We start from the raw sequence: 16,140 nt of genomic DNA on the forward strand, positions 1-16,140 counted from the left end.
TGAACAATTGTCCCATCTTCTAAGTCACTAACATACTTTTAATAGCGGTGAATTCTGCCTGAAAAAGTGGAAGATTTCTGTCATTTCAATCTGCATAAAAAAGTTTCAGAGTCTGTGTTTACCTTATTCTGACTCATTTGTATTAAAATTACAAGGATGCCCTCACAGATATTTAGAATTAAAATGAGAGGGTGCTTCTCGTTTGAAGTGTGATTATAGACTCCTGAGGCAGTCAGAATTTAGAAGTGAATTTCTTAAGAGTCTCTGAGTAAATCAGTTACTGGCTTAATCTTGCATTCCCTGCACACCCAAAATCCCCAAAGGAAAAGTCAGTGGGAGTTTAGGCATGCGATGTGTAATGTCCTAAAGATAATCCCCACATACTCCTGACCAGGATTTTGGGACAACCAACGAAAAGAAAGCCCTCAAAGAATCCAGCCCAGATCTTGGGACAGGCATGGGAGAGTTTGGCCAGTGATGTGATACTCATGCATTATAGATATAACTAATGAACCAAATAGAGCTGGATTCTCAGTCTGACCATGTGAAGGATGCAAGGGAGCAAGAATCCACTTTATATCACTATAGGAGCTTCCTGGGCCTTGAATCCAGGTATGCAGAGTCCCTTCCTCCCTCAATGGATGGAACCTTGGTTTCTCTCTCCACTCATTGGCCAAACAGCTGGACTAGAACTGGAAGAAGGCCCTAGAAATCTACCACCTGTAGGGAGGCATTGTCCCTTGGGGTTATCTCACAATGCCTCCTGAAGCCACGCCTGGTTGGTGCAGTTTAGGCACTACCTCTTTTTCAGGGCTGATCCTGCAATCAGACTCGAGCCCATAGTTCATTATGTACCGTACCTCACAACCGAGTCTCAGTATCTTGCTCAAAGGTCCTGTCAGCAACCAGGCATACAACACTAGGAATGCAGGAGCAGGCTGATTACACTCAACACTAAAAAACTGGATATCTGGATTGAATCAGTTTGCTTTTTTAACAATAGTTCCTTGAGTTTAATGCCAGAAATGTAACTTGTTCTCTGTGCCTGGCTTTTCTTCTGACCTGACGTGTCCTTACCGCACATAGGAAAACTTTCCAATAACTAGAAAGAGAGCAGAGCATTTGTAAACCAATAATGATCCACATTGTAGGGAAAAAGACAGATGTCACCACACAACAGATAAACTCATGAGGTAAGGCTCCTGGACAAGAACAACACACTCATAATACAATTATGGTAGCATACGAAGAAGACTGATAAGCTAAATAGCTTTAACTTACTCCTCAAGTTCTAAGTGGTGATGTGTTCACTAGTTTAACTTTCCACCAAGATTACAGTAGTGTGACATTGGAGCCTATGAATTTAGATAGCTCATTGGTTGTGGGAGACTAAACACGTACCACTATCAAGTATGTTTTCAGATCCTTCAAATATGAGGAGAATTCAGGTAGACTAGCATATGTTACTGCCGCCCGGAGTCTCTGACACAACTCTGAATTTCTATTACAGCCTTTATACATAACTTTCAGACTCCATTAATTCTGGTGGAATTATGATTCGTCTTTCACTTTTTTAAGGTTATGTATGACAAAAAAATTATGCTTTCAATTTGTAAAACCAAATACCTACCCAGGACCTGTCGCCACCAACATAAGCTCCAAACAATCATGCTGATGGGGTTAATTGGCATTTTAAAATAAATCACTGCTTCCAGATTGATTTTTTTCCCCTCTTTACACAACATTACTACATTTCTCTATAATTATTCAATACTAAGTTCATGGTTCCAAAGCCAACGACCGCAGTCTTAGGAAATGGTGTTTGATTTGTTGCCATGGAAACATCTTGCTGTAGATGTACTCTAATCCCATGACAACTCTGTCTCTTAAGAACCATTTTTTCTGACATAATAAAAATCTGATCAAGGTCAGATTTAATAACAATCTCAGCTCCTAGACTTTATTTCATATTAGGCTTAGGAGCATTATTTTTTTCCCCAAAGATTCCCTAGAAACTTTGTTTGTTTTCTTTGCTGGATTATAGTTTACACCTTAAAATACATAAACCTGGCCTGATGTCATATTAATCTACAGTGACACTTTTCATTATTGCATAATTGCTTCATTAAAATAAAGTTACTTATAATTGTTTATTTTGTCTTGACAGATGTTAACATTTTTCCAGAGCATTGTTCTTGCTAATACATACATTAGGGATATCAATAAAGCTTATCACTCACCAACAAATGGTGTTTACAATATTAACAAATGCCAATGTAGTTTAACTTCCATTCTGTGCTGTAATGCTTTTCTGAACTGTTTATCATGCAAACATTCAAATCAGTAAGACAGGAAACATGTGGTGATGATTTATATTATTCCACCAAAATAAAACCCTTGTTTCACTGGAGATGGAAATCAACTTCACAAGAGTGACTTTCCAGTGAGGAAAGTACACACAACTCAAGAGGGAACTGGTAGATTTATTTGCATGTCCTTATGTGTGCAATTATGTCAGTAGAAGTTACACATATATTAAGAGACTTTGTACATTAACAACTATTTAAAACAAGAGCTTCAGATGATGTGACTGGCCATGGCTCACACCAGCTAAGGGCATTTAGGGACAGATTTTCAAAAATATGTAGGTGCCTAAAATGCAGATAGATACCTACTGGGATTTTCAACAGTACTTAATCTTTCAAGGGAATTTAGGCACTTAACCTGCTTAGACACTTTTGCTAGGCACCTTTCTGCATCTTTGGCCCTGAGTTCTTTCACATTTACATCAGCAGTACAAATCTAATCAAGCTCAGACACTGGGGGAACTCCTGGCCCCACTGAAGTCAATGACAAAACTCCCATTGATGTCAATGGGCCAGAATTTCATCCAGTGGGTCTCAGTGTTTCCTGGGAGGTGCATGTGAAATCTGAACTGATAATCTCCTTGTATCTACATCCCACTTGTGGCCACTTGTCCTGGGACAAGGACTGAACAGATACTGAGAATGAATTATCCACTCCCTCCTAAATATAGCCCCTCCAGATCAGGGCTGAGGTACATTAGTGAACTATTGTGGGGCAGCCATTGCCCGTCGTGTTGACAAAGTGAAGACTTCTATTTTCAGTGCTGTCAATCTGGGGCCTATCATGAGTTCTAACAAGAAAAGAAGATGCCTGTGGCTTTTAATGCTCTCATTCTATAATTAACTCATTCTGCCAACATGAATAACAATCTGAAATGTCTTTATATGTTGCATCATGATTTGTAGGAAAAATACAGTGGTTGCACATGTAGTGCCCCCTCTCCGCCCAGTAACCTTCCTTAATGCCAATCTACTCACAGGTTTTGATGGACAGGTCTGGGTTCTTTTGGATCCCGCTACCCACTCAGCAGGGTGTATCTTCTTTATTTTTTCCAATTAATTTATTCAGCGGTGCCTTCACCCCTCTCACTCCTTCCTGGCCGGGTTACCAGGGCAGCTTGGGAGGAAAATTCTAAGCACAGGATAATTCCCACTGACTTGCCAGATAGTTGGAGACTTCCAAGAAATAACACAAAAAATACAATATATTTAACACAATAATTATATTAAACAGGAAACGAATATAACATAACAGGGTAACACTATTGTTAGGTTCACCAGTGCTCACACTGCTAATTCCTGTGACTTTCCCCAGTCACGTGACTTGAGGTAGCAAATATAAGATTAGTGTTTCATCGGTACGTGTACTTTGTTGGGGCCCCTGATGACCTATGACCACGATATCTTCTCTACAGTGGTTTAGCCGTGTGGCTGACTGGGTTCAGTACAGCCCAAAGGACTCACAAATGGGAGAAGGTGGTAAATCCCTCCACAGGTTTAATATGCAGCTGGTTATAAAATCCCCAAACCCTTCCTCCCTGGCTGGAGGACACAGTTCAGGGAGTAGGGAGTCCCCAAAACAAATTCCCTGACTGACTGACTAACTAAAAGATGGTGCACTCACAAACTCCATGAATGCTCATCAGGTTCAGAGATGACTCTGGACTCCTCAGTCACTGCAGAGGGGCTGATCTCTGCGGGCAGGGATCCTCTTCAGGCAGGAATCAGGGCTCAAGGTGTACTAAAATCTGTACTGAAATCCAAGCTGTCGTCTCCAAGCCCAGCGTCCAGACACACACACAGCAGGCAGCAGCCCTGAACTAGCAGCCAGAGCAGAGCTGACCATGTTGTGACTGGTCTCACCTAGGGAGCTGGAGGGCGAACTCAGCCTGGGTGGGGAAGTTTCCCAGCAAAACTCTACAAACTGGGAAGCACCAGTGGAGAAGGAAAAACCCAGCTGAGGGATCTTGTTTTCAGGTCCCTAGAAGCCAGTTCTCAGGGGGAACCCTGCATGCAGGCCTGGGACTTACTAACTCCCCACACAACCAGTCCTGCCCAGGGCTGGCTCCAGCTTTTTTGCAGCCCCAAGCGGTGAAGAAAGAAAAAAAAAAGATAAAGCCGCGATCGGCGGCACTTCGGCGGCAGCTCTACCGCGCCGCTTCATTCTTCTGCGGCAATTCGGTGGCCGGTCCTTCCCTCCCAGAGGGACTGAGGGACCCGCCGCCGAAGACCCGGACGTGCCACCCCTTTCCATTGGCCGACCCAAGCACCTGCTTCCTGCACTGGTGCCTGGAGCCGGCCTTGGTCCTACCCTTGCCCTGGCTGGCTCCAGAGTGACTCAGAAATGGCTTCTCCCCTTTCCTGAACTCCCTGGGAGGGGCATCTCACTCCCTATTGGTTGCCAGGCAGACTCTGAGTTTGCCTTGGCTCCCTCTCCCTGAGCTGCCAGCAGACAGAGCTCCAGGAATCTAGGGAACCTCCTTGGGGGTTACACACATATTTCATCTCTTTCCCCCCAGGTATAACGTTACACAATTAGGAACACTTTGGGACATTTACATCTTCTGAACCATCCAGCACTGGACACTCTCAGAGACTAGATACTGGATTAGATAGAATATCACTCTATTCCGGAATGGTATTCTTGTGTTCTCATGAGTGACTGTAGTCAAAAATGTGGTAAACCACCAAGGTAAATTAACCCTGGTTAATTATAATAATGATTATGACAATAATTTTGGTTGTTATCTTCATTGTAAACAATGGCACCACGATCCAGTTTGGCTCAATGGTTACCAATTAATGTTTCCAATAAGACAAGGCAGACATCGTTTATGCTCCATATTTTGGAAGGAGAGAAGTGACCTGGGTTTCACTACTTCTCTAATATTATTCTTGTCTGTATTACCCTAACACTTAGATTCTCCAACCAAGATTAAATCGCCATTACGCTAGGCACACTATCAATACATAAGAAGAGACATAATGTATCTTCGAATAAGATGCAAAAATGAACAACACTACAAGGCACCAGGCTATTGTCCACAAACTTCCTTTGAAAAGAATATATATCCTTGCATATTTTCCCCAGGTAAGACTGTCCACATATATATTCAAGGGGCACCATCATAGGCAATGTTTACTTTGGCCACAGTGGTCCCCACAAAGCATAGCTGTCATTTAAAAGAGCCCATACTTTGAACATTAGCAAAAGCAAAGTTTCCCTGATGAGTGTGGCAAGTCTCTTTACCTAGTACAAGGCTGATTTAACTCCTCACTTTTCTGTTTTTAAGAATTTCTCGAAATCTATTATATACTGCTAGACTGCTGTCTCTTCAATGCAAGAGGATACCCAAGGTTGAGAGAGCCTGACCTTCTTGACTACATTTGGAGTTTTAATAGAAGTTATTCAATAAAAAAGTGTTTAATATTAAAATTTTCAGATTTAATTGACAGATATTAAATTTCAAAGTCCTACTCTCCTTCATAAATCGCTAATAGTATTTCATCAGAAACAGAGCTAACCTAATAAACCGATGCAACTTTGCTGTCATTTCAATTGCTCAGAGCTCTGGGCTGCATTTTAATAGCTCTCCTCATGTTACAATTCTTCTACTTCAGATTAAACCGGTGCAGGATGTTGCCGCACCAAAACATGTATTCTAACAGGAAATCGGTGTCATCATCAAAGGTAACGGGCTTGCTTGCATCTTTGATGCTTTGAAACCAAAGAAAGAGAAGTAACTATTTAATTTACAACTGTTTTTATAGAGAAATGCAGAGCGGGGGGAGCAAAAAATGTGACTAACAGAAACAAGGAAGAACTTTAGCACCAATACTATAATGTATTATTGAACCCAGCAAAGAGTCATGCTTGTGCAACACATTGGCCTTGCATGTGATCATGACTCCCTCTAGTGACTGATCCAGTCACGATCCCTCACTCTCACAGATCTTGGGAGACAGGCCAGTCCTTGCTTACACAGACAGCCCCCCAACCTGAAGCAAATACTCAGCAGCAACCACACAACAAAAACACTAACCCAGGAACCTATCCTTGCAACAAAGCCCGTTGCCCAACTCTGTCCACATATATATTCAAGGGGCACCATCATAGGACCTAATCGCATCAGCCACACCATCAGAGGCTCGTTCACCTGCACATCTACCAATGTGATATATGCCATCATTTGCCAGCAATGCCCCTCTGCCATGTACATTGGCCAAACCGAACAGTCTCTATGCAAAAGAATAAATGGACACAAATCAGATGTCAAGAATTATAACATTCAAAAACCAGTCAGAGAACACTTCGACCTCCCTCGTCACTCAATTACAGACCTAAAAGTCTCAATACTCCAACAAAAAAAACTTCAAAACCAGACTCCAACGAGACACTGCTGAATTTAAATTAATTTGCAAACTGGACACCATTAAATTAGGCTTGAATAAAGACTGGGAGTGGAGGGTCATTACACTAAGTAAACCTATTTCCCCATGCTAATTTTTCCCCTACTGTTACTCACACCTTCTTGTCAACTGTTGGAAATGGGCCATCCTGATTATTACTACAAAAGCTTTTTTTTCTCCTGCTGATAATAGTCCACCTTAATTGATTAGTCTCGTTATAGCAGGTATGGCAACACTCATTTTTTCATGTTCTCTGTGTATATATATCCTCCTACTGTATTTTCCACTGCATGCATCTGATGAAGTGGGTTTTAGCCCACGAAAGCTTACGCCCAAATAAATTTGTTAGCCTCTAAGGTGTCACAACTAATCCTCATTCTTGTAGCAGCCTAGTACTTTCTCACTGCTAAAGGAATTCTCCTTTCCCTCAAGCAGAAGAACACCGTGCTCTGGAAGGTGCAGGTTCGTTGTTCTATCCCTGCTTATGACCATGGTGTCTACATGCATTCACGTTTTCTTGCATGTGTGTAATAGTATAAGGGCTTATAGCTTCGGTAGGCTGTGGTCACTAAAGGGTAACATGATGACATACCGTTGAGCGGATGTGACATTCCATCCAGTAGAAGATAGTGATGGTCTATTCATAATGTGAGGAAGATACACAAACATAACATGCTGTTATATAGATTACTAGCTGCACTACTTCCTAAGGGAGAATTTGCAGTTATTTTTATCAGAAGATTCTAGTAAGGTTACCTGTAAAATGGCTGTCAAGATGCAGAAGAAGACTAGAGGTAGCTGGAAAATGTTTTTCCCCTGTGAAGAAAAAGTTGACTTTTTCTCAAGCCAATGAAAATGCTGTTTTTAGCAACTGAAAACAAAAGCCAATTTTTGTATAATATTGTGCTGAATTCAACTGAAATTTTTTGGTTTTTCAGTTTTCCAATAAAAAATTGAAAATGTTCAAGGCAAACAGACATTTTCCACATTTTTTTGTTTCCACAGCAGGCAAAAAACCAATTTTCCATTGGAAATAAAAGTTTTTTTATTGAAAAATTTCAAATAGCTCCAATTATGATAGAAAATATACATTTCTGGGCTAATATGTCTTAAAATACAGAAATTAAATTTAAAATTACATTCAAACAACATTAAATATCTAAATCACACAGAAGAGGAAGTACAGAAACTCCACCCATAACCAATAAAGAAGTGAAGTTCTAGAACAGCCTTCCAAGTGGAGCAGTGGGGGCAAAACACCTAATTTGTTTCAAGCCTTAGCTTGATAAGCTTATGGAGGGGATGATCTGATGCGACTGTCTACAATGGCATATGGCCCATCCGCAACTGCTATTAGCAAATATCTCCAATGGCCAGAGATGGGATACTAAATGTGCAGAGCTTTGAGTTACTACAGAGACCTCTTTCCATGGTGTCTGACTGGTGGGTCTCCCCAACATGCTCAGGGTCTAATTGATCACCATATTTGTGGGTCAGGAAGGAATTTTCCCCAGGTAAGACTGGCAGAGACCCTGGGGGAGAGGGTCTGCAGCATGTGACCTGGGTCTCTTGCTGGTTTGAACTAGAATATATAGTGGATTCTCTGTAACTTGACGTTTTTAAATCAAGATCTGCAGAGTCAGTAGCTCAGTGAGAGGTTAGGGGTCTATTACAGGAGTGGGTGGGTGAGGTTCTGTGGCCTCATGATGCGCAGGAAGTCAGACTAGAACATCATGATGGTCCCGTCTGGTCTTAAAGCCTATGAGTCTACAAGAACCCATCCCCAACGACAGTAAGTGACCTAAAATTGTTGATCTTGGACAATACCGCAAATTGCAAATATTGCAAATCTAGGATCAGATTCTGCAACTGGATCTATGTGGATGGACCCCTGCACCTGTCCAGAGGCTTAATAGCATGTCTCTGTGCAGGCATCCACACAGAATCTGGCCTATATTTGCCACAATATGGAGATCTAGGGATTTTCATTTCCTGGCTTTGGTGCCTTTTGAAGAAGTATGGTATTTTAGGCATTACAGGTAGGTACTGGAGACCGTTGGTATTTCCATCCAGTTTAGTTCTGCTAATAACTAAAATACATTTCACTGTTTTGTGATTTTTCTTTTAAAGTGAACTAAAGGAATTTACAGAGTCCTGCACTTAGGAAGGAAGAATCCCATGTACTGCTACAGACTAGGGACCAAGTGGCTAGGCAGCAGTTCTGCAGAAAAGGACCTAGGGATTACAATGGGCGAGAATCTGGATATGAGTCAACAGTGTGCCCTTGTTGCCAAGAAGGCTAATGGCATTTTGGGCTGTATAAGTAAGAGCATTGCCAGCAGATCAAGAGACGTGATCATTCCCCTTTATTAGGCATTGGTGAGGCCTCATTTGGAGTACTGTGTCCAGTTTTGGGCCCCATACTACAAGAAGGATGTGGAAAAATTGGAAAGAGTCCAGCGGAGGGCAACAAAAATGATTAGGGGGCTGGAGCACATGACTTATGAGGAGACTTATGGAATTATTTAGTCTGCAGAAGAGAAGAATAAGGGGGGATTTGATAGCTGCTTTCAACTGCCTGAAAGGGGGTTCCAAAGAGGATGGATCTAGACTGTTCTCAGTGGTACCAGATGATAGAACAAGAAGCAATGGTCTCAAGCTGCAGTGGGGGAGGTTGGATATTAGGAAAAACTGTTTCACTAGGAGGGTGGTGAAACACTGGAATGGGTTACCTAGGGAGGTGGTGGAATCTCCTTCCTTAGAGGTTTTTAAGGTCAGGCTTAACAAAGCCCTGGCTGGGATGATTTAGTTGGGGATTAGGTCCTGCTTTGAGCAGGAGGTTGGACTAGATGACCTCCTGAGGTCCCTTCCAACCCTGATATTCTATGATTCTATGTTTCTACTGGAAGAAAAAAAAATCAATGTACCTACATCATCTTCACTGCATTTCCTAATTTTATCCAGAAAGAGTCAGAGGGTGCTGAGCAAGCAGATAAAGTGTTTAGAAAGGATGGATTGAAAAAATTACACACGTGTACAAACGCCCACATACCCTTTTAAAGGCCGGGAAACATGCCTGGTCTTGTTTTAGGACTTTGTGAAATATTACAAAGACCATAAAATAGGCTATCAAAGGTCTTACCTGAACCATATAAGCAGTGCTCTTCGTGAATGCTGAAATACCTGGAAGTGAGCTTGTAGCTTATGAGAAGTTTTCATTTAAAAGAGAAGATCCTAATTATTCAAGACTAATCAGTGTGGCCCAGATCCAGAGTGAGTGTAAATCAGCTTCATTCTCTTAACTTCGATGGAGCTACACTGATTTTATGCCAGCTGATCTGCGTGTTTAGCAATTTGGTGTCAAAGCTCTCTAAGAAAAATATATATGTGAAAATTAAGTTTAAGACATTAAAACTGTATTAAATCACACAAAAAATGCTGCAACGTTTCTTCTAGAAACTATATTATGGAGCCAGACAATCACTATACTTGTCATATCACTTTGAAGCCTGTGCTAGTAATGATGAGCAAACCTCAAGAAGGTTCATTTCTGATAAGCACTCAAAAAGTTTGTGTGAACTTATTTGAACCTCTGTAGTCTGCTAAATTGAGCTGGAAATCCTGGATGAAATTCACCCCTTCATCACCTAAATCCCATGTAAGCCCTCCAAGTAGGGTTTAAGTTGGATTTTAGTGGTACTTAGGAAATTTGCTGGTCCTCTGCATGGGTGGAGAATTGTTCTCCCATAAGAAAAGGCTCTTTCATGTAATTACTCACCATTCTTCTTCCAATTACAACTGGAAATACCATGAAAACTAACTCTAGTATTTTGGCACATCCATTTCTGGTCCAAGCCAGAGATTGGAACTGAAAACAACTACTCAGAGCACAGGAGAACCTGATCCAAGGTTCAGGTGTGGCTACAGAAAAAGGCAAAAATTCAAAGAGGGTTTTTAATATTTTTCCAAACCAGAAGCTGTACATCTGGGAATAAAATTAAAAACCAAGCTGGCACCTGAGATGACATTTATTTGAGTGATTTCAAATGTATGATGTGACCAACACATACACAAAGGGAGAGGCTTACAAAAGTACTTATGCACCTCAAAATGCTGATAGATGCCTAGTGGGATTTTCAAAAGGGCTCAGTCAGACTAGGAACCCAACTCCCATTGATTTTCAATGAAAACCTGCTTAGGCCCATTTTATAATCCCACCAAGTGCCTATCTGCACTGTTAGGCATCTAAATATCTTTGTAAATTGGGTCTAAAGCTATTAAGAGGATACACACAAGAGATAACACACCTCAATAACCTTTCTCCCACAAGAAACACCTAATAGGATAAAGGTGTTACACCATACCATAAGGGTCCGGGCTCAGCTCTCTGTGCCCAGTGGGAAATAAGACCAGTCAATCTGGATAGGATGAGGTGATAATGGCAGGTTGGGGGAAGCAACTGGAAGAAATGGTGAGGATGAGATCTCTCCTCCTTAAGTGAGAATAGGTGTCTGCCATTTGCACTCAGTTTCACCTTCTGAGGCGTGTTTTTGGATCCCCACATGCAGTTAGATGATCAGACAGCAGCAATGTTTCTTTCCATCTGCAGTTTTTGTGTACACATGAATGTGTAATAGATAGATAGATAGATAGATAGATAAGAGTTAAAGTCTAATTAAAAAATAAAAAGTAAACATGCTGGCACATTGTACCAAATACTGCCCTTGTAAAGGCATGGAACCCCAGTTATACTAACAAGTGCTGATCAGAACTTTCTGAATCAAAAGCTTTTACATCAAAAAATGTCCTTTTTGGAAATGAAACATTTTATGGACAAATGTAGACTTTTCCAGGTTTTCTGTTGTTGTTTTTTTTAAATTTGCAACTTTTTCTTAAAATCAGAAATGTCATAGGAACAATTATTGCTAAACCAAAAAAAATATTAATTTTACAACAATTCTGATGATTTTGAGAAAAAAAAAGATTTTTTTAATTGAAAGAAAAGAATCCCACTAAATGGATAACAACTTCCAAAATGTAAATGTTTTCTTTTTTTTAAATTTATTTTAATGTTTCAACCAGTTCAACCAGATACAATATGGTTTTGATGATATTGCACTAGACTGGAAGTCAGGAGATTCTATGTTCTGTTGCCACCTCTGACTCTGACCAGCTGCGTAACCTTCTGCAAGGTATTCCACCCATCTGCGCCTCAGCTTCTGCCACTGTACAGTAAGGATAATGACACTTCCCCTCCCTTGTAAAAGCACTTGAAGGTCTATGAATGAAATGAGCTCTGTTATTACTTTCAATGAAAGTTGCACCCAACTTTGTCTCATGACTATTAGCTCTAGTACTCTCTGGCCAGTATATCCTACCGCTCATCATCTTAATGACCCAGCTGAGGGAGTACTGACTGAGATAGATGGGTCATGTGAGACGAGATATAGGATATGTTGGCCAGAGAGTACAAGAGTGAGTAGTCACAGGACAAAGACCATGAGGAAGGCCGAGAAAAAGATGGTCTGAGAAGGACATGAAGAAGATTGGTGTCAGCCTGGAAGACGCACTTGACAAGAACGCTTGGAGATGAAAAACAAGAGCCACCATCCCCAATTGACAGGACAAGGCAAAGGTAAAGAAGGAGAAAAATAAAAGTTGCACCAAACCAATTGAAAGCAAAATATGGCTTAGCTCCTAAATTAGTATTTGAACACATATATGCAGCTACAAACAATAAGCCAAGGGACACCTGGTTTTACAGGAACAGTGTGTAATTAAAAATACATTCATTACACATTCATAGAACAAAATTATGATGATTAGTTGACACACGTCTGACTTTTCCTGTGCAGTTGTATTTTGTTTATAAAGTCAACTGGCCCTCTTCCTGCGACACAGAAGAATCTTTGATAATTCACATGTGAAATTAAAGGCATCTTATTTATTCAGTTATTTATTATTCTCTGCAAAATGAGTTAGGAATTTGTCCCTGTGAATAATGTTAGCCATAATAGTTAATTTACTCCTATTCATTGGCGGTAATAAAAACGTAGAAGGGGATGCAGAAACATTATTATTTCTTGCTTGAAGTGCAATTTCATGTGGTGAGAAAAACAGGCTAATATGCTGCAAAGTGCTGCAGGAATTTAGTTCTCAAAGGAATGGCAGTATTAAATGTATTCTGACAAGAAGGGGCTTCGGAAGGGAAACATTCATCTTCATAAAGTCATTAAATTTACTGAGCAGCATTGCATTCTTACTGCAATCTGCTCAACTCCATTAAAGGCAGAGCTGTGGAACGGTTTCAGCTGTATTAGGAGCCTCTACATTTTTGAAAATAGTACTAATAGGGGAGGGGGTTGGATGGAGGGGGATAATATTTCCTTTGTTAAAAAAAACCCTCTGCATTAAAAAACACAGTCGGCATCACTCAAAAAAGAATTAAAAAGAGAATGTAGCTGTGCTCTCCCTCTGGAATGTAATGTATCAAATGGTCACTTTGGAAGATAGCACCTTAAAATACTGAAATGAGGCTTTGAAGGTGTTTACAGCATGCCACCAACATGCAAGGGATGCTCTTGGGGTAAAGTGTTGGAAAGAGCAGCTGTGTGCATTGGCACTTGTACTGTAACTATGGGACCACAGTCAAATACACTACTACGAAATGGGGCTGGCACCGGTGGAGAACTCTGACAATGGAGGAGTCGCTGAGCTCCTCTCCCATACAGCTGGCACGTCATTGGCATTATCTTAGATAAAGAAAATACTACACGCCATACCCCTGATGATCCGAATAGCGTAAGGGACACGGATTTGATTGGGATAATCAGGAGTTCGGATAATCGAGTAGGGCAGGAACTGTTCAGCCATTCAGCAGTGGGGTGATATCTCCTGTGGCCGGGGGCTTGTCCTCCTCCTGGCAGTCCCGGCCAGGGGTCTCTGCTCTGCCCTTTTCACTTACTCCCATGACACTCAATCCCTGCAGACACAAGCTGCGGGGTGGAGGCTGCAGCCCTGGGTCTCTGCTCTGCCCCGCCAGGACCACAGCCCTGCCTGCACCTTGCACCTGCGGAGATCAGGTGTCACTGGTCCTGCAGCAGTGCAGGCGAGCCCCCTTCAGCTCCATTGCCACGGCCCTGCTTATTCAGTCCCATGACAGCAGGGCTGCAGAGGGCTCCCTGTGCTGCCACATTAAGCAGCAGGGTGGCCTCCCCCACGGCCAGAGGCTCGTCCTCCTCACAGTCCTGGCCAGGGTCTCTGCTCATAGTTAAACACTCATTAGCACACTGGAGATCAGGGTCTCCTTATCCATTATCTGACCCCTTTTTTACATTACTCCACTCAGTGCGAAGTCAGTGACTAGTACTGGTGCCCAGACTGTGCTTCCTTGTAACACCTGCATGGGAACTCAATGCTTGGTATGTCCCACTCCGTGCACCTCAAAAGGCCTGGCAGGTTTAAGGCCTTAAAAACACCCAGTAACATATTGGACAGTTGACAGAATGGGATTCAACAGGAGCGTGCCACGCACGCAACAAGGCTAACCTGATACCAAATTTCACTGTTGTCTTCTCCACAAGTCAATGTCTGATAAGCAAGTGCACAACCCCAGCAAAACTTTCTACCTCTAACTGGTGGGGCGCTGTTAACTGGGCCTATATCTCAAAAAGCAGATGGAGGCCTTTGAGGCAGCTTTTTGAGTGGTTTTCCAGGAAACCCCCGGAGAATATACCCTGTCAAGCAAATGAAAGCGTTTTTATTGGTTCATTACCTCAGTCAAGAGAGTCCAGTCTTAAAATATTTGCTTTTCTGCACTGAGTTTCTCTCAAGTGTTAAGAACACAGCAAGGAAGACACTGGAAGCTAACAGCTATACCGCTCTCCTGGTTCCACCACCACCACTTCCTTGTCTTTCCCGGCCTCCTGCCAGGGAAATGGACTAACTACAGTGCTTGTCCCACAAGTGCTCCTGACTCCAATGAACTTTCAGAATGCAAAGCTGCCCAACTACTAGACAAGCACGCCCACCACATGGTGGAACAATATCACCAACTGAAAGCCACAACGCTTTGGCTGCAACACGCCCTCTTTCCAAACGTCAGCCTCAAGGAGCACCAAGGTTCCAGATGAAGTATGAAAACAAAAAACTGTGACACTGGTGGCACAAAACCCACTCAGGATACATCCGACATGAGCACAAGAATTTCTTACAGGAAGGCTCTAGCACTGTGAAATAAATTATAAGAGACTTCTTCCCCTCTGCCATACAAAACCATGGTCAGCAAAACCGTTCTGGAAAGCAACACAGCTACCTGGGCATCAGAAACCAAACATCAGAGCCTAGCATCACCCCCCATGAAGAATTCCCGGATTTGGTTTTTGTTGTCTCAAGGGAGGAGGAGCATTGTTCCAGCCCTACTACCAGACTAGAGAGTAATAACCATCACACCACCTTTGTTGAGTGTTTGGCCGTATCAAATACATGAAAATACTGGAAGCTGAGAGATGTCTGGGCCCCTGCTTGTGAAAAAGGTTGTCTTCTCTGGCTAGGGAAAGCAAGCCAAGAGGACTGAAATGATCAATGTCTCATTCAGTGCATCAGTTTTCAAGGAACGATCTGTTCATGCAGACAGTCTCTCTACATGCTCTTCCCTCCCTGAGAAGACAGTAACAACGAAACTGCAGCAACACAAGGCACCCACTGATTTCTGGGAATAGCAGCTCTGAGATATGACTTCATTATGCCTCTGGTTCACAGATACACCCATATCTCTAAGGAGAGAAAGCAAAACTCCAAATTGGGATATCCCTGAACTTTGTCTTGGTCTCATTTCTAGAGTGAACCAGATAAATACCCTGGGTGAGGCTTAAATAGAGTACTGCACAACTGTGCAGTTATATCACTCTCTGATAGACTTGTAGTCAATTGCAACCTTGCTGGAACAGAAGGGGAAAAAATCTACATCAGGAAACCACAGACTTCCCTAATGTGTTACAGTGCATAATTGAGTATAAAGAATAGTTATTGCTTGAACTGAGATTTCCAGCTTCCAGCGCAGATACTCTGCTGCTGCTAAGCTATAATAATAATTTCTAATGGTGTGGTTTTTAAGTGAAAACAGAAGGAAATATTATTTGATTGGCTACTGTAAACTATTCTCTGCAATGCCCAGCAGGTCAATGGAACAACCCAAGGAACTCGCAGAACTCTCACCTGAGCAATCCTAGCAGAAGCTGTGAACTAATGAACCAACACTGTAGTACCAGCATGCCCATTACACAATTAGAGACAGTATTCAGCGCCCTGAGATTGTCACACCACCTTGCTAATGAACCGTGTTTTACACACATTTAATTAATTA

The sequence above is a fragment of the Mauremys mutica genome, chromosome 9, assembly GCF_020497125.1.
Source record: "Mauremys mutica isolate MM-2020 ecotype Southern chromosome 9, ASM2049712v1, whole genome shotgun sequence".
In the NCBI taxonomy this organism is placed as follows: Eukaryota; Metazoa; Chordata; order Testudines; family Geoemydidae; genus Mauremys; species Mauremys mutica.